This window comes from Aphelocoma coerulescens, chromosome 3 (genome assembly GCF_041296385.1).
Source record: "Aphelocoma coerulescens isolate FSJ_1873_10779 chromosome 3, UR_Acoe_1.0, whole genome shotgun sequence".
Classification (NCBI taxonomy): domain Eukaryota; kingdom Metazoa; phylum Chordata; class Aves; order Passeriformes; family Corvidae; genus Aphelocoma; species Aphelocoma coerulescens.
Window position 1 is genome coordinate 69564937 of NC_091016.1, and position 23826 is coordinate 69588762.

Consider the following 23826-nt stretch of genomic DNA (forward strand, 5'->3'; position numbering starts at 1 on the left):
TTCACTAACTGGGTTTCTTTCCTACCAAACTGGCTTTGCATGTCCTGTATAAATTAAGTATTATTGAGACCTCTGGACCATTGCTAAATTTGGTTCAAATTGACCATTGAACTTAAACATTGCTAGAGAAGAATACCAAACAGATGAACAGGCAGTATGGTTGCATAGGTCTTATTTCTGTTTGAAACATTACAGGCCAACAACTGTAATGTTTCAAACAGCATTCTTGTTGGAGTTCAAAATAATCTTTGCCATCCTGTTCCTAACACATGTGGTGATGGTTGATTCTTGTTCTCGGTTTGATTAGGTTAATAGCTGGTTTTCTGAAATCTTTATCCCTTTTGCCTGCTTTTTACTTTTAAGAATGCTTAATACTTTTGGTAAAAGTGTTTGTAGACTGCCTTTTGCTTTCAGGCAAATTTTTGCTGCTATATAAACTCTGTTGTTCATTGGATTATATAATTGTTTGGGTTGGAAAAGACCTTAAAGATTATTGAATCCAACTGTTGGGTTAACACTTCTAAGTCTACCACTAAACCAAGTCCCCAAGCACCACATCTCCAAGTCTTCTAAATACTTCCAGAGATGGTGACAACCACTTCCCTGGGCAGCCTGTTTCAGTGCCTGGTCATCCGTTCAGTGAAGAGATTATCGCTTGCACACAATCTAAACCTCCTCTGGTGCAACTTGAGGCTCTTTTCCTCTTGTCTTATCAGTTGTTACGTTGGAGGCCAACACTCATCTCACTTACAACCTTTGTTCCAAAACCCATGTCAACTGTTTTGCTGTATCCTCTCTAAGCTTTTATGTTCACTCTGCTGAATATATCTTATTTAGCAACTGAAGTCTCTGACAGCTTGTTATGAGTGAAAGGTCTTATTTCCTCCCTTTTTGCAAATAGGAAAAGATGTTAACTAGCAGAAGGATGTTGCAAGTTAGGGAAAATACAGTTGTGATCATTACCTTAGTAACACTTAAATAATCTGCTGGGTATCTTTCAGTACTTGGAAACTCTCTGTTAGATTTAAATGACAACTGTTTCTTCTTTGAAAGCCTTATTATGAAAGTAAGAGTTTTCTTAAGTGTATTAAGATTATTTTTGACACAGGGTTTTAACATATGTTAGTACCTTCTTCACATTGTTTTTTCAACAGATCTAGTGAACATATCAGTAGCTACCTTTACTTTTTCCTTAATGAGGACTCTTTTGAAATTCTAGCCTTGGTTTGTGTAGTATTTTATAAGTATCACTCATGTTAATATACTAAATAAATTACTGAACATTGCCATGCTACAGTAATGAAGTAAGCTTGAGTGCCTCAGCCCTGTTGTCTGTTGCTTGATTCCCTGACCCACTAATTTTCCTGTTCTACTTACTTTGGCCCTTTTTTAAGCAACAGAAGCTATCCTTCAACTTATATGTATCCAGTACTGTAATTAAGCTTTCTGACATGGAAAGTTTGTAGCAAACTTTCCTGCTCGTTTTAACTAAGGGCACGCCATGATTCCAGCGTAAAACTCCTAATCCTTCCCAGGTATTCCCTTGCTGTTTCCAACCGGGAGAGAACCTACTAGTACAGCATGCTGTGGAGTGAGCCCAGCAACAACTGGGATTATATCCACCAAAAAATCCAGCCCTCCAATATGTTTTGAAGTGTTTAATGAGTAACAGGAGAGAGACTCTCTTAGATTCCAAAACTTGTCCTGTGATTGTCATCTGAGTTGCTAAGAAAATACAGAATATGCTTGATCAAATGAACTGAGTATTCCAGGCAGAGAATTAACTTAGCTTCTTCTAAATGTGGAAGGCCTGCTGTTTCTTTTTCTCTGACGTTAAGCATGTGGGAAAGAAGATCATTTCTAAGCAAAGGGAAAAGGAAATTGTCTCATATTTATTAAATCTTTTTCCTATCAGGAAGTATGCATCAGGATTATATGCTTGGCAAGCAAGAGTACATATTTTGGCACATTTTTCTCTTTGTAACTTTAACAGCCTGCCAGCATTGCAGGCAACACTAGCAGCAGTCTGTGTCCCAGACAGTTTTGATTATAAATCCCAGTCTCTGCAGAAGGGCGGAAAGCTCTATGGGGATGGCTACTATTTGGTCTCCTTGTTTCCTTTTCCTTCCCTAGTGCACTGGGGAAAGAAGGGGTACGGGATAGATGGAGAAGGTAAGATTATGGTCTTGCTTCTGTTAACCCCCTCTGCATCCTAGTTTAAATATCCTGTGAATAAATAACCTGTCTAAATTTGAGGAGAGTCCAGGCTTGTGATGGAACTGATGGTCTGCAATCTAATTGCATCTGAAAGATCTCCAATAAACCATTGTTTGAGTGCACCAACCCCCAGAATTACAAATGGCATTGCCCACACAGGCATTCCAGAAATTGTGGACACAGTCTTTTCTTGCTTATAAAACGAAAAGTTAAAGGGTAAATCTCTTTTCTGTTGGGACCAAACATAATTTTGTGAACTTTAATCCTCTGTCAGTGCTCAGACCTGTACCGCTAGCCGTGCCATTTGAGGTGACAGTGACTTCCCCACTTACACAAGAACAGGGAAAAAATAGCTGAGCATAGTTATGTTTGCTGTGAAGACTTTCTGTGAGAGTGATGACCATGCTGCTGAAATAACTTAGATTTTTGAAATGAAATAAAACTGAAGTGTGAAGAAAGGCAAGTGAGGAGAGTAGATGTCTTTGTATGGGAAAGATTCTGAGGAAAAGACTGGATGTCCAGCTATCCTTTGGTTTTCAAGAAGAGTTTAGTACCTTTAGTGCTTGTTTTTTTCACATACCCAAATTGTTTACATAAGCATGCTTAATAAGGTAGCCCAAATGTTACATTAATACAAGTTTGAGTGTTATGTCAACTTCTTGTTCTTCTAAGTCATTTGAATAGAATACAGTTCTGAAATTTTAACGGAACATTCCATCTACAAATCCATTTTATCATCATTCTGTGGAATGAATATGAAGAGTAGCAAATCATGGAATTTCATGTGTCTTTCCAAATTAGGAAAGCAACTTTTATTGTATTTAAAATTTACTTTAAAATGTTTAAAGCTTACATATTAAAATCTAGGATATTTCCTTTAATATTAAAGTTAGTGTTTTTAGTGGATGGGAGAGAAATGTGTAAGGAATATTTTGAATAATTTTTGGATTGTAAACTGATTTTATGAAGCAGTTAAGTTACATATTCGGGTTTTGCTTAAAATGTGATGTTTTTCTGCAAAGATTTTTTTAAAGCCAGTCAGTTTTCTCTAACATTAAGGAGATTTTAATTTACCATCTTAACAAAAAAAATGGAAGCTTATCTGTTGACATTCTTTTTAACTTCATGTAAGCTATATATTGTTGTCTGTTTTTATGGCATGTAAGTTTCCTGTCTGCCTCTTTGGTTGTGTGAAATGCCTGAACCCAAATTGTTGGTGGTCTTAGCTTAGTTTTATCACGTATCTGTTCATCTGTGGTTTGATCTCAAATGTAGCTTTTTAAATCTGGAACAAGGAAAGGTGAATTACAAGGAGTGAAAACTTTGGTTACTGTGCATATAGAAGCTACTCTCTGTAATGCAAAGGAATTGGATGACCAAAACAAATGATTTATTTTTCCTCAAGGACAAACTGAAGTGCTGCCGATAAAAGTACTCTTGAAATAACTGCAGTCTTCCACAGTTTCCTTGTATCTGTCACATGTGAAGTGTTTTGTATCTTTTTAGAATCACAGTATTGCAGGACACTTTGTCATGAAGATAAAGGAGGATTGTTTTTTTTTTTTAATCTAGCATGAAACCTGAAGTTGAGTTCATAACATCACAAAAGTGTCTAAGCTGTTTCCTGAAGATATTTTACAAGACTAGATTTCTCTGTACAGAGATTCAAGAAGTGGATTCCCAAAAGAAGTACCACAAATTGTGGAGATTGGTCTTTACCTCTAGGTATCTATCCTGAGTCGAGGATCCTGAATCTCATTTCTGAGGACTTGGTATTTCACAAGAGATTGTAACCATAGACAAGGAAAAAATATTGCATTTTTGTTACTATTTGCCTTAATCGTATCATATAGATAATTCATTGATTTGCTATTAATTAGCAGAAAAGTGTTACTGTTGATTTCACAGACTAAATCTCTATTTTGTGTATAGCATGAAAACAAAGAGAAAGGTTTGATTACTTGTTATAATGCCTTTGCCAGCAGTTCTTCATTTAGGAAACTTCTGCCACTGTACACACTTCTGCATACCCTGTTTTCCTTACCACACTAAGAGACTGCTGCTTCAACTTTCTGCACACATCCCACAGAAAGATTGTCCCTTGTTTATTTCCATTAGGTGTTTAGGTGGCTTCTCCTTAAACCACATACCTGAAATAGTTCATTTTCGATATCAGCTGGGGAGTCACGTATCAAACCAAAATTGTAATGAGCAGTTGTAGCCTTACTAGGTGGTACCTAACATCCTTCTTCCAGGTATGGAATTGCTGTTCATTCAGTTTGTTAAAAATTAACTTGGTTAGGAATGGGCACACTTGATGTGTACTGCAATGAAAAGTTGAATGAAAGAGCATTGTAAACGATTTTTTTGGGGGGTACCAAATGGGGCAAGATTTAACTGGATGGATAGCATAATTTAAAATATGGTGCTATCTTATCTACCAATTCAGTCATGCACTTGTTTGGTATTCCTGAATGAAAGAAACAATATTTACTGCTTTAACAATGCACAAAAATAACTATTTGGAATTATTACTGAAAATACTTTATGCTATGACATAGTTCTGGCTAAGCTGCAAAGCTCTTAATGACTGACAGATCATAGAGAATAGTGGAGTACAGTTTTTAAACACTTAAAGAATGAGCCTATGGCTGAGAAGTACTGGCAAGTTGTAGATATTGCAGATACCAAGAAGAGTGTTGAAGGAAAATGCAGATGTCATACAATAGTTTTTAAAATATATATGCATGCCCTGAGTCTCTGTAAAATGCAGGTAGCTGATGGCAACAGTTCAGTTAGGTATAGCTGTAAACAGAGGGACAGCTGTAAAGGGATGAAGAATTTACAGTATAGCTTTGAAGTGTAATTGCAAGCTTAATGCAAAAGAATGTCTCCTGAGGCATTTCAGGAGGTTCAAGTGAAATACCTCACAGTGAATTTAGCAGTAGCTGGAAACAAACTAACTTCTTGTTTTGTTTCAGTAGTAGTAGTAGTAGCAGCCTGCTTTCTTTCTCTACCCACTCTCACCCCCCGCCAAAGAATGAAGTTTAACTGAAATGCTTAGTGTATACCCCTGTGAGGGCTCATTGGAATGATTAAACAAAAGTTTGCCAAACAGCTGGGGTTTTATAATCCAAAGTTAATGTTGGGGGCAAAGTCATAGTTTTAGTGTTTTTGGAAAGAGGAGGTATAAACAAAATTTGCCTTTGTTGTACGCTTTGCTTAACAGTTGTTTGTCACTGAATTGATCTGTAGGTGGGGGTGATAGAGGCAGCAAAACCTCAGTCTAAAATCAAAGGATAAGATTCTTTGGGTGGAGGCTCTGTTTTGTCTGCTTTGGCACAAAGGCTGTGTGAATAGCTGAGGGTGCTAATGCTGAGTGGGTCTGCAGCCCACTCCTCTGCCTCTGCATCCTGCCCTGACCTGGCATTTATGATGGTGAGGCAGGGTAAGACAACTGCGTGTTGTTGCAATAGCTCTCTGTTGCGAAAGGCAGAGGCAAGCTAGAGCAAAGCTTAATTCCTGCAGTATCCTTAGCTCTGTTTCTGTTCTGGTTGAAAGTGGTTAGATTACTGAGAAGCTGTCAAGGTTGGAGATTTGGACAGAGAGAAGTCAGGAGCACAGTCACAGCAGTGAGGCTGGGGATGTCATTGGGACTCCTAAACTATGGAAGAAAGGAGGGAAGTTGGTGCTGGTACTGTTGCTGCAGCAAAAAAGAATTTAACTGGAAAGAGCTAGTTTTGTCAGTACTCCTGGGAAACCTTTAATTTGTGCTGCCCTGTCCCCAAACTTTCAAATGAATGGTGTTAGTCAGTCATGTGACTGGTGCCTCTTAACAGAATAGACAAAAACTAAATATCAGCTATGCTTAAAAGTGTCTTTGTAATTTGCTTTTGAAAATGCATTCATAATAAATGATATCATGCATCTCCTCTGATAGCTCTTCTTTTCTTAAAATAAGCTTCCTTTTGATTCTTTGGCTTATCGGTATGTTAAAAATAGGATAAAGGGTTGAAGGGACCTTGAAAAGCTTTAGTGTTTCAATAATGTGTACAAAACTTAAAGCTGAGGTAATTTGAGAAATGTGGTGCTTGACCTATGATACTGCTCTAGTTTGCTGTTAGAATTGAAGGAACTAGCCAAACCAGTAAATCCACTGTGTAGAAAACAGTATTCTGGAAAAAGACCAACAAATCCTTTATAAATCAAATAAATATGTTAACTACCAGGAAAGTCTTCAGTTTCTCAAGAAAGTGTCAATGCAGAGTAACCAGTCTAGTACTGGAATAAAGATGGTTGTGTCATAGCTATGGAAAACTTTTTACTACTAAAGATTTCACTTCTCAAACTTGCTTCTTTCTAATATTAATGGAGGGATGAAATGTTCACCTTTAAGACTTCTTTTCTACTTGTTTTATAGTGTAACCATTTGAAGAGAATTTATCATTGGTATTTGTTGAACCTGACATATTACTTGGATGCCAGTCTTGGAGTTGCCCTGACAATGAATAATGAAATTATCAAATGTATCTCCTGTAACTTTTAATGCATGTATTGTCACAGAAAGATATTTCTCAGTTTCTGCAATACAGTATGCTTCAAACTGGAACTCCTTATATATTTACATTATATTCCAAATGCAGCCACAGGTTAGAGATATTGACAAGTCATTCATTGCAAAGTAAGATGCTGTGTGTCCCACGATGAAACAAGTTTTCCTTGCAAATTTTATTTCTGTGAAATAAACTTCTCATTGTTGTGTGTAGTCAGATGCAAACCATTGTATTATGTCAGTCTATTTGAATGTTGAAAAGGTGATTAAGAGAATCTCTCGAGTACAGGTTTACTCAGTACTTTTTTTGCCTTATAGCAAGTATTCCTTTAATTATCTTGAAATTTTCAGAAATATCTGTCATTTTAAATGGTCATTGAAATGGACCTGGTTTAACAGTCAATAGGAAACGAAATTGTTCATAATTGTTTAGTGCCATCCTAAAGTAGCACTCCTGTTAAAGTGACAGTAAGCTTCATTGCCCAGTGATTTCACACCAAAATTTTTGTTTGCTGAGAATCCAGGAGTTGCAGACTCTTTCTAGAGGGGGAAGCACTGGCAGTAATTAATGAGTGGGACTGCTGAGTGCAGTATGTCCACATGGATTCACTGTTACCTCAGGATGATCCTGTCATGTCCCTATGAGTAGTGCTGATTTAGGTGACCATGTCTGCCATTGTGATAGCCTGATATTGATAATTAATTTGGAAGGGGATCCACTTGTAGGCTGCCAGAAGATAAATTTACTGTAGTTGCGGTCTGTCTGGGACTACTACATTGTTGCTCAAGGGGTAAAGTGGAGTCAGTTAGTTAGCTTTTGTAAGTCTTATTTATATAAATATATTTGTCTTATGCTTAAGTCCATAGAGAATATTTGCAAAACACATTACATTCCAGACTTAATTCTGAAACTGAAGACTTCTATAAAAGTGACAACTGGCAGTTTCTTGGAATTTGTAGATAGTCTGTATTAAATATCTTTATGAGGTGTATATAGTGAGGGACATTGCCATTAGTGCTTTCTGATAGGAAACAGCTTGTAGATTGGGGAGGTAGCAGGGGCACAAAGTTAAAAAGTTAGTAAAAAAATGACCAAAGCCCACCTTTCTTTTGAAGAGAAGCCTGATAGCCTAATTTTATGTATGAGATTGCTGGAGTGGATTTTTGTGTTGCTTTGTTTTGTTTAGAATTTATGTCTATTGACAAGTGCCAGAATTACATTTTCAGTGCAGGAGTCCCAAACGTGAGCATTGCTGAGTTAGAGGTTCTAACCATGGCAGACTTGGCGTATTTGCTTATTGAGGCACTGATGCATCTGACCTAATTGGGTCATCAATTCCAGCTTTTGTTCTCAGCCTTTTTCTGAGGGCCATCAGACTTTAATACTGATCGCTGCATGAAAAATTGCTTCTCACTGAGTACTCTGGAAAATTCTACAATAGTAACCTTTGGAGCCTGAAAAGGTCCTGAAAGGTATCAGCTTGAGTTAGTTACTTCAGTTTTTTTGGGTAGTTGCAGTGCTGCTCTATTGCTTTACTGTTTTGACACCTACAAGCTGAATGGTATAGTGATTTGTAGCTTACAGTAACCAGAAAGTAACCAGAAGTTTTGCAATATTAGTATTTTCATGCTTAGAAAGAAATAACTCAAACTGTATAATTTTCATTTAACTGGAAAAAGTCGTATTTCATGATACCAAATACTTCTAAATTTCTGTAAATGGTGAAATAGACGTGATGCTCTTCATACCAGTTTTTATGTGTATATATACTTTCTTAGACAACTCTCATATACTTTGGGTTTCTTCACTTATTAGCTTTCATTGTAAAAGTAGTTGCATTCAAAGCAGATTTGCTTCTAGCAGCCAAAAATTTGCTTCAAGATAAGAAATACCTAAGTAGCTGCCTAATACATTGGCTCTGTTAATTAGCTGGAGTGCATTGTATTACATGATTGTGTGTCTGTGTGGAGGATTAATTATACTCTGACTTGTAGGTAAATCTTAGTGCCATAAAAAAGAAATTATCTGTGATTTGTCTGGAAATCTTTCTTGTCAGAGTTAAAGAAGTACATAATCTCTGTATGTTGTGAGAATTGCAGTGCTGGCTTGGTCAGGTAAATTGCAGAACACAGCGTAATGCAAATCAGAGCATTCTAAATTGTCAGCATATGCAGCTCTTCCACAGTTTTTCTCCAGATAAATGTGTGAGGCTCTGGCAGACTGTACAGTCATGTCTGCCATGTCTCCCACATAGGTTGCCCTGTAGCATCCTACTGCTGCCAAGAGAATGGGTGGGTGAGGCTTCTGTATCTTGCCAAGGAACTTAATGGCTGATTGCTTGAAGCGATGCTTCTTTAGTTGGGTTTCTTTTTAAACTTAGTTGTAGATCATTTCTAGGTTTATCTGCATATCCTGACTGAAAATGTTAACACTGAAAACTGGGTCTTTTTTAACCCCTACGTTTTTAATTATATCCTGTTTTTAAAATGGAAGAGATGAGAGAATAGTAAGGCTGTATATTGTGCAAGTCTTCTGCATATGGCACACAAAAAGGCAGGATTCAATTAGTTGCTCTGGTTGAAAAAAATTTTTACATATTCAGTTTCATCAATTAGCAGTTGAAAATCCTTAAAAGACTTTAGCATTTACAATAATCTAAATGATTTTCTGACCAATCTGTATTATAATAGAAATTTAAATGATGTCTCATGTAGGAGGGTTTTTCCTGAGGAATCCTTGGCTGGATGGCAGATAAGACTATAGTATACAGAGTTACAGAATGGCTGGGGCTGAAAGGGACCTCTGGTGATCACATAGTCCAACCCCCCTGCTAAAGCAGGTTCACCTACAGCAGGTTATACAGGATCATGGACAGGCAGGTTTTGAATGTCTCCAGATAAGGAGACTCCGCAAACTTTGTGGGCAGCCTGTTCCAGTGCTTTGTCACCCTCACAGTAAAGTTTTCCCTCATACTTGGATGGAACTTCTGGTGTTTGAGTTTGTGTCTGTTGTCCCTTGTCCTGTCACTGGGCACCACTGAAGAGTCTGGCCCCATTCTCTTGACACCTGTCCTTAAGATATTTGTGCACATTGATAAGATCACCTCAGTTGTCTCTAGGCTGAACAGTCACAGCTCTGAGAGAGATGCTTCTGTCCCCTAATCACCTTCCTAGCCCTCACTTTGACTCTCTCCAGTAGTTCCTTGTCTTTTTTAAACTTGGAAGCTCTGAACTGGACACAGAACTCCAGGTGCAACCTCATTAAGGATGAGTAGAGGGGCAGGATCACCTCCCTCCACCTGCTGGCAATGCTCTTTCTAGTGCATCCCAGGATACCATTGGCCTTCTTGGCCACAAGGGCACACTGCTGGTTCATGAACAGCTTGTTGTCCACCAGGATCCCCAGGTCCTTGTCTGCAGAGCTGCTACAGATCAACTCCTAACTTTTACAGGTACATGGGGTTATTCCTTGCTGGTCTTTTTTGAACTTCATTAGGTTCCTTTCTGCCCAGCTCTCTAGCCTGTCCAGGTCTTGCTGAGTGGCACACATACATTTGTGTGCCAGAATATAAAAAAAGCGTGTACTCATGCCTACCTCCTCTGTCTTGTAACTGCTAGTGCATAGTGACAATTCTTGGATTAGCAATGTCTGGATCTATTAGAGCTCATAGATGCTACTTGCATGCTTAACCTGACACTGTGAGCAGGGCTTGTTAAATGCATGCAGGTGTATTGGTCTGACTGCTATTTGGCAACTCCTGATTGTCCTACAGCCTGCTAGCTCCCAAGCCTTTTAGCGTTCCTTCTACAGCTCCCACACTTTTACTGGTAGCTGTGCTTTTGGTCTCTCAGCACAAACAGCTACACTGCTTGTGTCAGATGTCCTGTGAGCTACTATGATGGGATTAAAAGGACATTTTCTTCCATAAGCAACTGATTTGGGTGAGATATTATTAGTGTCATTTAATATTAAAATTTAAAGTTTTAATTAGCCTCCTGTCTGTGTGAGAATGTTTTGAGGTAAATACTAGAACTATTGCTTGAAGGCTTTCTTTTGTTTCCCCTGTGAAACTAGGATGATGAAAGACTGTGAGACTTCTAGATTTAGCCTATGGATAATCAGAGGAAAGCAATTTGTTTGTTCACAAGCTTTCCAACAGCTCTGTAATGGATCTCTCGTGGCTGATGCATGTGACTATGTTGCTCGTAAATTGACCATGCTTGAGTGCACTGATGATAAAATAAATGAGTGGATTATTTTTCACAATAGGCTGTTATGGCTGACAGTGATTAAATTATGAGAGAGTACAGAACACATTCTTTGAGTGGCTAAAAAGAGAGAGTTGTCTGTTCAAAGCAGCAGAGAAAGTACATTGGGTTTCTGTGTTCATATTCTGAAAGATTAAAGTGGTGCAAAAAGGAGATGCTGAGCGCTGTGACAGCAATATAAGTTGACAAAGTCCTACTTTCAGTTTTGGTGAGTGTTAGGAGGTTTGAATTGTTAGGTATTAAAGACTTGGAATAGCTGTCCTGGGTCATCAAGAATTGAAAATAAACTACACCTATTTCAAGACCTTGCAAGTACTATTACAAAGTTGTTTTAGTTTGTTAATCCTGTTGCCTTTTAGGGAAAGTGGTTCCAAAATCTCATTCATTTGTTGTATGAAAAAGCAAACCACTTAACTTGTGTTTTATATAGTTAGTCTAGACATTTTTAAGCATTCATTCTTAGATCAGATTTTCTCAATTAAGTTGTTTACAGTTTCTTTCCACTGTAGTATTACTATGTAGTTCAGATTTCCTCATCCAGTAGTAGGGGACCCTGAAAGCTGTTAGAGCTTTTGCATTACAACAAACAAATGAGAATAATGTGTTTGTGTTTACAACATGCTTTCCTTACTCTTACAGTAATAACAATTTTATTAATAATTAATGTGATACAGAATATTTGTTAAGTCAAACATATTTGGAGACTTCATTAAAAATTGCTATTAATCACCTTAAACTTCTTGAGCTATTTTCATCTGTGCTGCCCCACATCTTGCCTTTCTTTTGTTCCTGAGAAGTGGGGGTTGTGTGGCACTCCAGCAAAGTGCTGGAGCAGAGAGGCTGCCAGCCTTGTGTAGGGCTGTGTTGGAGTCAGTATCTTATGGCGCTGAGGCGTCATGAGTGGAGAAGGGAGTACAGTAAGGAGAGGAACGCTCGCCTAACTCTTACTGTCTAAAATGTTTAATGTTATTGATAGATCTGATGGTTTAAAAATCTATTTTGATATTCATGTTAGGAAAAATTCAAATTGTATTGCACATTGCCAGTAAAGACAGATTAATCTGGGCAGTCCCTCTACACTGTGCAGAGCACTAAGCAAGCTAGATTGTTGATTCATTTAGCTGTAACTATTTCATTTGCAAAAAAAACCACCAAAAAATCTTAATGGGTAGTGAGAGGTCAAGAAAATACAAGCTTAAAATAAAGGGTTGCTAATGTTCAGTCTTAAATTCATCAAGTAGTTACACAGCTCCAATACAAAGGGAGTTACTTGTTCGAAGTGTTTTGGCAAGGTGGAACTACTATACACAGTTGTGGACAAAGTTGTTCATTTTGGTTTTATGCTATTCAGCTGCAGAGTTTGTATGAAAAGTTTCCTTGGAGGGCTCATGATCCTGAAGTAGCAAAACACATTCGATATTCATTTGACACTTGAATGAAGGCCCTAACTGGGAAATAAGTTTATGGTTCTCTTGAAACTCCACCATTTTACTGAGAGAGACACTTTAAGAATGGAAAGTTCCTTAACAGCTTAGTCATTATTTTTTCTTTAACATTTCATTCACCAAGAGTACATACATGATTTCAAGCATGAAAAGAAATCCCTGTTTTTCAGGAAAAAAACTAGGGTGCTGTTCAATTTATTAAACTTATCTAAGAAATGAATAGAATAATGCACAGTAAAGCCTTGTTCTGTTAAAGTTTGGGTTAGAACAATATGGAGATTTGCTAATGTATCCTGTAGGGATCAGAACTTGCTCTATCTTTTTTGGCACTGATATCTAGGTTAAAGCTAGGGAGGGTGTGTTATTTATATAGTAGTCATGTTTCTTGTTCATACTGGAAATTAATCTGTTGGCTCACTAAGACCACCTTTGATTCAAGATTTCAGTCAAAATACTCTTACTTCTGCCTCGAATTAGTCTCTTTGCCTTCTTGCTGATTACATATTTTTAGTTTCACAAAGGTAAGGAATAGAGTTTAATAAGGGGAATTAAATTTGACAGACTTTCTTTCCAATGGCCATGTATACACTATTTTTGGATGGTTTCAGAATGTGTTTATCCTATGGTCAAAAATGGGACTGCAGCTACTGTTGATGTAGTAAAGTGAATTGAATGAGGTACCAAAAATGCTGCAACTTGGGGTACCAGCCCCAAAATGTAACGGGTATATCTGAGTTTTACAATTATTCCTTTTTAATTACTCTTAGTTGCTGAAGTAGTTTGGGTGTATACAGACACATACTTGCTGCTTTGAGATACTGGAGAAAAGCAGCTATTTGTGATTTTTAAAAAGAGAAATGTTGAATAAGAAATCCGTGTTTTTCAGCAGTACCATTTTTCTGATATGGTTAGATCAGCAGAAGAAGTATGTCAAGTACTGATGCTCTTTAGTAGTTACCAATCTAAAGACAAGTTTATGTGCTAATGGATGTGTCCAGAGTAGCACTGTAAATTTTGGTATAGCATCTTCTGTCTTAAGCTGTGTGTAATTTTGTTTGGGAATTAAATGCTGCCTGTTAAGAATTGATGTGAATATAGATATTTGGACACCAAACTTAAATTCAGAAGAGGGATAGCTCAAACATCAGTTGGATACATTTGTACTATTAAACTAACCCATTGCAAGCTTCTACCATGCCTGGCAGAATTTATGATACATCTTCTTACTCTTCAAAATAGGGTGACAGACTGTTAGTGCCATGGCAGAGCTGTAAAGGACCACTGGAATTTTCTGACAGGTGTACAAGAGATTAGGGAGTAGGAGTGGGGAGAAGGCCTTGCTGCATTATATACTATAAGTGACCATGTTGGTTGACCATGTGTGTAGTTGAATATCACAACAGCAATGCCAAATGTAAGATTACATTACTGCTGAAATAAATCCATTTTAACAACTATTGAACAAAATGAAATAGAGGCTTTTTGAGAAAAATCATGAAATACCTGTGTGCAGGCATATGCACTCAGTTTGACAGCAGTAAGTACTGCCAACCAATTGAAATCAGACGATGTATTCTTCAAGATAGTTTTATCATCAAATCAGTACAACATGTGTGTTTAGAAATCCTGAGAAATAATGGCCTTCTTCAGGCTGTGCTGACCTCTTGACACAAGTTTTTCACCCCTTTATTGATGGACTTGGTCAATGAATACTGGCTACAGGGCAACTGATTTAAGAGTAGGTAGGGTATGTAACAAAATGGGTTACCTGTTCTAGTTGTTTAAGAAATACAACTTCTCTGTTTCAGTACACAGTCAGTTCTAGCTCTATTTTGAATGTAACTTAAAGTCGGCATCTAGCCTTGAGGGCTTTTATTGCACAGAACTTAGGATTCCTGGTTATTCTTTTTAGAAGAAACTCTGTCTTTATTTATGAAATATTCGACTGAATACTTTAGAAGGGCTTCACTTATGTCTCAAAAACTTGAAGCGTCTTTAGAAAGTGACTTTATGGAGTATTACAGTCACTTCATTAATGAACTTGAAGATTTTAACATTTTCAAGCTCGTTGTCAGACCTGAGTATCTATAATCAAAGCAGCCTAAAAGAATTTTTAAAACACAGCAATACAAATTTCTTTGTAAAACAACCTATTTTTCTTTTCCCTAGAAGTCTGTTATAAATGTTAGCTTTTTTTCATGAGCTTAGTTTTTAAATGTTAAAGACTTTTCTTGGATCATTCTCAAAGTGCTCAGAGCTGGAAGAAGAAAAACTTGCTCTAACAGAGCTTCTTAAAATTTGTTTGCATTCCTTTTATTCTTGCTGTGTTTCCTGAAGGGATTAAACACTAAGTAGAAGAAATATTGCACAGCTTCCAAGAAACTTCAGTATTCTTTCTTTTTCGGCAGGCCCATAATGCTAGGAATTAATGAAAAGACAAATGACATCTTTCCCTCTTACAGTTTTTCTTTTGATAATTGATTTTTGTTCCTGCTGGGTTTATTTTCTTTTATTCAAGGACGTATTTATTTTCATATACTAAAGGATTACTACGGATTAGTTAGAGCCAATTCTCAAAGTAGTGTCATGGTCAAAACTGAGAGAAGGAAAAGACTGCTGTTTCTACCACCTCTACACGAGGTCTGCAAGCAGTAAAACCTGCTCCAAATTGAGTAATGAAGAATACATATTTTTTGCTGAAACTTTGTGTTTATTCTTTGAACTGGAAAATTTATTCCTTAAGTAAACACAGTCCTCATTTAGAACGAAGATGGGGGATATTCTTTGTCTACCAGGCAGATTGCAGCTCTCCGTGTATCTTAACGTGTACTGAGATTAACGTAGGCTGTGCAGCACAGCATGTGCTTAAACCCTGGCTCAGATTGAGCAGTCATAAAATGGATTGGTGACTTAGGCTATTCATCCCAGCCATGACAGTTTAAAGGAGGTCGCTGACAACATCAACAGAGCATACAGTTCTTTGCTTCTATGCAGGCTTTGCCTTGCAGTTTTTGTCAGGCAGAATCAGAACTATTTAGGTCTTCCACTTTCATCTCTGTTAATCAGGAGCTGTTCTGGACAAGATTCCTTATGAAAGGAAGTCTGGTGTTCATTTTTGATACCTGTAATCCCTTCAGTTAGGGAATGCAAAGGTCTTCGTAGGCTACGGATCAGGAACGTAATCAATCCATGCTTTTCAGAACAAGAAACTTTGGGAGATTTATAATCTAGTGATTTATAACATTCTCAGGGTTTATCATTGCTTTTTTTAAAGAGTATTTCTGTCACTTCCTTCATTATTTGGGATGTTGAGAACACTCACTGGAACATGTGTTGCACAGAGAAGAAAAACTGAATCTCTTCAGCCTCCCAGGACATCTTTTTGATATGTTGGCTGAACTTATTTCCAGTTGTTTCAAGCAGAAAGAAAATCCCAATACTATATAATATACTATATAATACCTATAATACTAGGTAGTAGTATAGTTCTCGTTAAAAAATTAGCTGCAGAAAAGTTTCTCTATTTCTGAAGCTGTTTCACTGATAAAATCATTATATTTGCCTCTGGCTTAATTTGTCATTACTTGAATGGCTTTTAAGTACTACATTTGAAATTTTTTTTGTTTTGGTCAGTTGGCAAGTAAGGAGATTCACATAACGTTGTGAACAGCTTATTTTCTTGTTCATCTGTGGATATGATTTGAAGAAAAATCCAGCTTGCATATTAAATTGTTTATATTCTTTTTGTTCAGGTGAGGTGCTAAACTATCTGGACGTAAGCCAGGCTCTTGACACAGTTTGGCACCCTGACTTTCTAGCAATGGTGATGGAATTAAGAGTGGAAGACATAGTGCTTAATTGATAATCAGGAAGATTCTAAAAAAAGCAAGTAAGATTAAGTGAAGATACCAGAGGGCAGGGAGAAGGAAAGAGGATGAAAGAGATGCTTATACGTGAAACTAATATGAAGTAAGAAGGGTTTCAGCTTGTTGCAAATGGTAAAAGGCCACACATCATAGCTGAAAACAGCCTTGTTACAATGTCTTGGGAATTTTAGGGGATCTATTTCCCATTACAGGATTATGGAACCTTGTGCTCCAGCATAGTTCTTTCCTCACTGTTTTAATCTAAATGTCTCTTGATCGTATGACTATATATATGTATATTTAAAAGGCTTAAATGTTCATTTAGCATTGAGTAGCACAAGCTGGTAATACATTTTCAGAATAAGGATTATATAAATAACTTTTTTGAAATCTTTTTGGATAGTTTAGCATGCTTTCCATTTTCTGTGAAGTATTGTACAATATTTTGTATATTTCACATAATCTTTGTGGGACAAAAAAAGATTTTTTTCTTTAAGAATTTGAAACTCTTGCTTGGAAGTCACACCAAGTGTGCCGTATTACTTATCTGTATATCTTGAAAGGAATGCCTTCAGTTTCATTCTCTGTTTCTCTTTTCCAGTAAGTTTAATATTTAAATTTTATCTCAAGTGTTACAGTGTATTCTGTAGACGTGTGCAGTCCAAAATTCATTCTTCTTTGTTGAAGAAGACAATGAAACATTGTTTTAATTGGCATGAGAAATGCTGCAGTTATTCTGTGTGGAAAGAAGACTGCATATTCATTTTGCTTCAAGTATTGAATTGTTTCTGTGCAAATGTGGTCATGGTGATTAATGAAGTTGCAGAGAATCATGTGATGACAGCAGTACCTCATAGTAGGAATCTGCCAACACATAATTCTTCACCTGATGAGGATTTGGTTCATTTTGTCCATAAATGTGGTGAAATCTAATTCTGTTGAATTTGAATGTATAGCTAATGTTGTCTGTTTTCTCCAGACTTGAATTAGACTTCAGATTTTCAGTGATGTCATACAGCATGAATTAGCTTGGAATATTCAACATGAAAAGGTTGTATCACTCGATGTGCACAAACGTTTCGCTTGTGTAATAGTTTTCAGCAGAAATTAAGCTGGGAATACTTCTGTTCTTGTTTATAATTTTAAAAGTAAAAAAGCTCATTTCATAACTTTTTGTAGGTTTCATAACTCCCACATAAACCAGTTCTGACACTATGTACATGTAATACAATTTGTGTGCATGTTTAGAAGACCTCATAATGTAAACAGGTCAAAAAGATTTGTTCCCTACTTTTTCTCTTCTTTATGAAGTTAGGAAGATTACTTTTGTGTCAGTAAAACTAAACTTCCCCTGTGGACCATCACCCTCATATTTTTGGAGAGAAGTGACCTCTGGGTTTCAACTGAAAAGAAGTGAAAGGCTATGATTTTGTCTCCTTACATGGAACATTTAGAAATACTTGATGTCAGTGTTTAAGAACAGAGGCCTTGAGAACTATTTTTGTTTTGGTTCTACTGCTGTCCTAGTGAGCATGCCTTGTGTGTCACTTTCTCCTCATAGCGCTCAAGTTTGCCTATCTGTAAAATTATTTTTTGCCAAAATCAGAAATATTTCTGTAGATGGGTCAATTTTATAACTACCTCAAAACACTTAGTTCATCTTCAGATTGATATTTTACACAGGAGTTTGGTCTTGGAGCTCTTCAACAGAAAGTAAATGAGATATAATTCATGATCTGTTTTAAAACCAGAAAGCTTACTCTGTAGGAACTAGTGAGTCAAAGATGGAGTTGAATTGTTGAGGTCGTGTGCCTCTGATCTTGGTGTTGAATGGAACTTTAGGATGTGTAGATAAGCCAGAAAAACAAAAGTGAACTAATCTGAATTCTGTCATTTTATGGATTTGGAGATACAGTAACACAGTTTTTCCAGGAAGTGCAACTTTTCACTTAGTTCATTAAGCAATCCAAAGCAAGCATTTGCTGCTTAAGAATAAATACACGAAATAATTATAAGTGCAAAGGAAGGAGTACTCTTGTTTAAATCTTGCAACAGAGGAGCAAGTCTTGAGACTTGTCACTAAATGAATGTATAAAAATGAAGAAGCTACTGGAAGAGTCTTCAAAGTGATGTGTCTATAGATGCTGGATCTCTTGCAGCCTAGCACTTGGAGGACTAACGCTTGGTGATCTTGTGGACTGACCAGTAACATCTATGGTATAACTTAGCCTGTAGTGGAATTCTGGTGTCTTCCTACCCTGTCCCCCTCTCTGGCCTCACTGCAGCTTTTTGGCTATTAGACAAATCATGACCTTCTTTCCTGTTTTGTCTTCAGCGTCTGTTTCCTGTTTTTTCCTTCCCTCCCCCACCCATTTGTTTTTTTTTTTGCTCCTGACTTTCTCTCCAGTGATGTCTACTTTGTTCCTTTGCTAGCTTGCTTTTTCCAAGTTCTGTCTTCATAAAAGAAAGAGAGCAAGAAAGAGTTGAGAGCTATAGCATCACTCCTTCCCTTTTAGTGAGTTTTTGTATCCACTTGTTAGGATATTTATTAAATATACTGTCTCCTAAAACTCAAGTCTGTCACATGAATGTATTTCTCCCATCTTAACACAGAGCCAGATACACACATTTTCTAAGTGCTAGAAGTTTTCGCACAGTTTTGTTGAGGTTCTTATGTTTAGGCAGAATTCTGAGACTAGCGCACCTCAGACTTCATCCAGACCAGACCTCCAGTTCTTGATCAGTTCCTTTGAGAACTAATCAAGTACTCTTGATTTCTGAAAGAACATGATGTCATTTTAAACAGGACCTTTTGTTGATATATGCTCTCTGTTGCTTCCACATAGGAATATGGTCTTGCAAAAAACCCCAGTTGTTAACCAGTATACCATGGTCAAGAAAAATACTGAAATTACTTCTATCTGTACACTTCTACCAATTTTCACTGTCTCATTGCTTTATATTTCAGAGTACTTAGGATTTTAAAAATCTAGATAGGATGAGGGAAATCAATGACTGTGAGCTGAAACATGATCTTGAATTTAACATTAAATGCATAAGAAGCATACTCATAGAGAACAGCAGGGTAAATATGCTTTCAAGCACTTCTTCAGTCAGCATGTAAACTGATGAGCCCAAAAGGAAGCAAGAAACCCCTAAGCCAATGCAGACTGGAAGTGTCACTCTTTTCAGTGTAGAGTTCATAATACCATGCTCTGTGTGTGTTAATAAAATTGTAAGATGATAAGTTATTGTCAACTTGGATTTGTGTTTGCTTAGGACTGCTTCAAAGCTTTGAAACTTTTCTGCATGTACAGAATGAGAACTGAAAGTACAGCCTGAGAAAGCAGAATAAAGCTTCTACTTGGCCTGAAAGCTTACTGTGACAACACACTATCCCTATTTGTATGTGGTTATTAAAAGGCTTTTCTGCAATGGGTGAGGCTGCTTTGGTAAACTGCAGTTTGTGAGGTATATTCTTATATTTTTATGGAAGTGTAATTAAATTCGTCGTTTGGCAGGTCAACATTCATTTTTCCTTTCTACAGGACAGTTCTAAATACCCCTCCCCACCTTGTTCTTGGTGTTCACAAATGAATTATTCTTTTAAATCTTTCTTATCTATTGTCATTCCCTAACTCTCCAAAGAAAACTTTGTTTAAATAGTTACTCCCTTGGGACTTTCATGCATATCCTGTTATCTGTTTTATATTACAATCTTTCATGCTGGGAATGTCCTTCCAAAAAGCACAAAACAGCTAAAGCACTTAGATGACTAATAAACATGTTAAGTGCTGAAGTCCAGGCACAAAACCAGCATTATTAGCATTACCTTTTGCCTTTTTTCTCTGTTAGACTTGTTTCTGACCTCTAGATTCAGAAATGAACTAGGCTTCTTTCACTTTGTCTCACCCAGAGATGGTGCAGTGGTTGCAGTGTTGCACTAGTTGTAAAGCCACTGCCATGAAAAGTAGGAAACTTTTAGAAAATTGCTCATGCTTTCACTCTTTTAATCAAGTACCAGCATTCAGAAGAGCCCATGGGAGTGATGAAGTTTTGGCTGCCGGTTTTATTTGCTCAGCTAAGAAGCATCTCCACTCTTTTTGTTGCTTGGGATTGGCAGAGTTAACTCCCACAGGAGCAGTAGATGCATACTTTTTAGAAGAGCAGTATTATCTCTAGTTTCAGTACTTCTTATATATTCAGTAAACATAAGTATGTAGGAAATAGTTTGCAGTGTTGTGCTTTACATATATCATTTGAGGTGCATTATAATTATTTTGAGTAGGTAGGAAATACTGAGCAAATTGGTTCTGCTTTTTCAAGGGAATACTTCTGTTGCAGTAGCACATGAAAGACTCAGTTAGCTTGTGCTAGCTGCAGACATAAAAACTAAAATACAAAACACAACCTCTCAGGTGACTAACCTCTGAGGTTTGGGGAATGTGGGAGAACAGTCAGGGAATATGGAATAGCTTTTATTCATTGCAGCAGGAGCTGAGAACTATCCTGGTTTAAACTACATTATTTTTAATTTGGGGTAGTTGGTTTTGGTTTGGTTTGGGATTTTTTTTTCATAAAATATGTTATACAATTAATAACCTTGGTTTGCTTACTTGCTGTGCATTAAGATCTCTGCACATCCTTCAACAGAGGATTCACATACTGGTAACAACTTATCCAGCAAAGACACAGCTGCAACTTTTTTGCAGAGGTCCAAAAATACTTAACCATATAGTTTGAGACATTGCACTTATTTGGAATTTGGAATAAGCTTGTTTAAGATTAATTTCCAGGGATGTCATTTAATCAAGTACTTGAAACTGAATTTGTTATTGGTGGAAATTGTGGCAGTATCAGTTTCTGTATTTCAACTTGAATACTGATTTAGGAAAACAGACATTAAAAAAAAAAATAGTGGCAGGAGAAGATTCTCCTGTCACCTTCATAAAAGGCTTTATAATTTTATTGTCACTTTTTGCAACTCTGTTTCCCTCAGTAATGGCAAACATCTTCCAGTATTGTTCAAGTGGCTTGCCTAAGAGAACTGTGCCCTCTGTGGCACTTGTATTTGTCAATAGCAAAAATGAAATGTTCTGTAAAGTGAAAATATAGAACTGATGTTGCTGCCAAAAAGGTCACTTTTGTGGTTATGTTTAGACCCTAAAGCTTTGTAAACATTAGTCAGTTGAACTCTAGTCTTGTACATGACAGAACAAACTGTCTTAATGCATTTGTCAGTTGGTTTTTGGCTGTTGTTCCTAAGCTGGATGAGCTGAAATAAAAAGCTAGCAGGCATTTTGAATGTGATCTCAGTAGTGTCCACATGTGTATGACATTCAGCCTTGATGCGCTTATGAAAAAAATTTAATGGTTGTATCTGTTTATGAAAATTACTTTTAAATGTGCATGTACTGGTCTGTCACTACTGAAAGCACAGACTAGTTGCTTCTCTTTTTTTTTTTTTCCTGACATTGAATCTTAGTATTGCAGAGATTTCTCTTTTTGCATGCTGTTGTACACTTCCTGAATATGTGAGAGGGTAATAATTCTCTATACGACTTCCACTGAAGAGGAAATGGATACTTGTCAAAACAATGATGTGTAGCTGGAATTCCACCATTCAGGAACTTTATTACACTAGGGCCTTCCAGTCTGCAGTACAAAAAATTCTCAGGTACTAGTACATTATTTTTCACCAAGTTGGCAAGTGCTTTGATTAACTATGTTATTGTAAGTGCCTTGGAAGCATACTGCATGCAAGAGTGAACTTAATGTTGTCAGTATAAAAAGAACCTGTTTTTAATCTTGCCGATACATTGTATATAGAAAGAATGATAGTTGGAAATGGAATTTTTTATTTGGCATCTACAAATTAATCACTTCTGAGTCAGAACAAGGCAAATAATTTACGGGACCTAAATGGGGTTGTCATTGTCCGCCCCCACCCCCCACAGCTTCTTTATTAAGAACTGGAAAAAATTAAATGCTTGCCTGTGCTTCAGTGAAATTGTGTGACTGTTATAGAAACAGCCATTTGGCAAGGTGGGGTAGAATGGAAGGGTAGGAATGGATATTGGAGGGACAGCATTTCTCAGAACAAACGAATACTCACTGCTGGTTTTAATCTCTAAAATTGTGGTTATTGTGAGGTTAATGTGAACAGCCAAAACCCACTGTAAAATTGCAAAGTTGATTTTGAAAATAGGGCAGAGATTTTTCTCAAAAACTGTGTTGTTCTTAATTTGTTGGACAGATAACAGGAAAACAGAGCTGTCTCTTGACCCATGTTCGTTTTCTGTCTGCTGGAATGAATTTGGAACTAAATCCCGTTTTTCCACTTGAGCATGTCCTTCTCTAGCAGTGTCAGGGCCTGGGTGGGGTCACTTGTTCAATACAGCTTTTCAAAATGACTGTTGGATTCTCATCAGATTACAACATTTTTTTCAGCGCTGGGGAAGAGCACAAAGCTATCTTGATAAACAGATTATATTTGTTCATATGTACTCTGGCAAAGACAATTTTCCTGATTTAAATTACTTTGCTTTTTGAGACTTATTTTTTGCCTGGATATAGCAGCATATTTGTAGATTAAAAATCTAGAAGGAACAGATTTCTGTTATCTCTGGAAATGGCAGAGATAGCCCGAAAAGAGCTGCAGGATGTATATCTGCTTAAATGTAATCTCAAATTCCAATGTGGGCATTGCAACTTGCCTGCTTGTAGCACTTGAAAAGTATTTATGCTGTGATTATCTTGAAAGCCTTGGGGTTGAGCTTTACATGTTCTACAGGTGCTGTTACAAAGCTGATGCAGTTTTCAATGAATTTCATTTAGTTTAGAAAGCAGCACTTTCCAATATATTTTCTATGTTTTATTACACATTTTTAGACTGCTGCAGTGTCAGGAGATAAATTTTAACAAAATAGCTTTTAAAGAATTCTCACTGGTTTTCATGTCTTGTAGTATTATCTTTTCTTTCTAGAGTGTTCCTTCAACTGACTTATCCATTAAAACTAAACCTTTGAAGTTTTATATGGGTTGCAGTAACCAAGTTATTCAGCAGCAACCAAGTTATTCAGCAGCCAAAATGGAGATGGCCTGCAGCAGGTGTTCTATGAAAAGTTGGGGCACTTGGGTGATAAGTAATAGGTATGTGTTGTGCTGCTTTAACAGGAAAAAGGATTTTGAGAAATAGTTATGTTCCAGGATGTAATTCGAGTTTACAAAGAGTTGAGGTGACTTTCCCTAGAGTTACTTTACAGAAATTTGCCGGCGTAATAATTTTATCGTGAAAATATTCTATCTAAACTGCAGATACTCACTTTGCAATTTTAGACAGAAGTAGTTTTTTCTGTCACATTTAATTTGCTGTCTAGGGCCTAGATTTTTTTTCTTTGTCTTCACAGCAGTCTTCAGAAGTACACTAGTACTTGTCTTACATTGTTATTTCAGAACTACCTTATGAATTCTCACC

The 23826-nt window shown here is 36.9% G+C and overlaps 1 protein-coding gene across 12 annotated transcripts in view; it reads left to right on the top strand.

The window, feature by feature from the left end:
- EPB41L2 (erythrocyte membrane protein band 4.1 like 2) overlaps nt 1-23826 on the top strand; it is a 107849-nt gene that overhangs the window by 16176 nt on the left and 67847 nt on the right. Inside the window, exon 1 of one of the 12 annotated variants that reach the window (XM_069010768.1) lies at nt 10116-10221. The exons of 10 other annotated variants lie outside the window; for them this stretch is intronic. The gene's annotated coding sequence lies outside the window, so the exon portion shown is untranslated. Of the gene's footprint in view, nt 1-10115; nt 10222-10551; nt 10712-23826 lie in introns of those variants that run through there. One more of the 12 variants, XM_069010767.1, reaches the window with a different exon arrangement.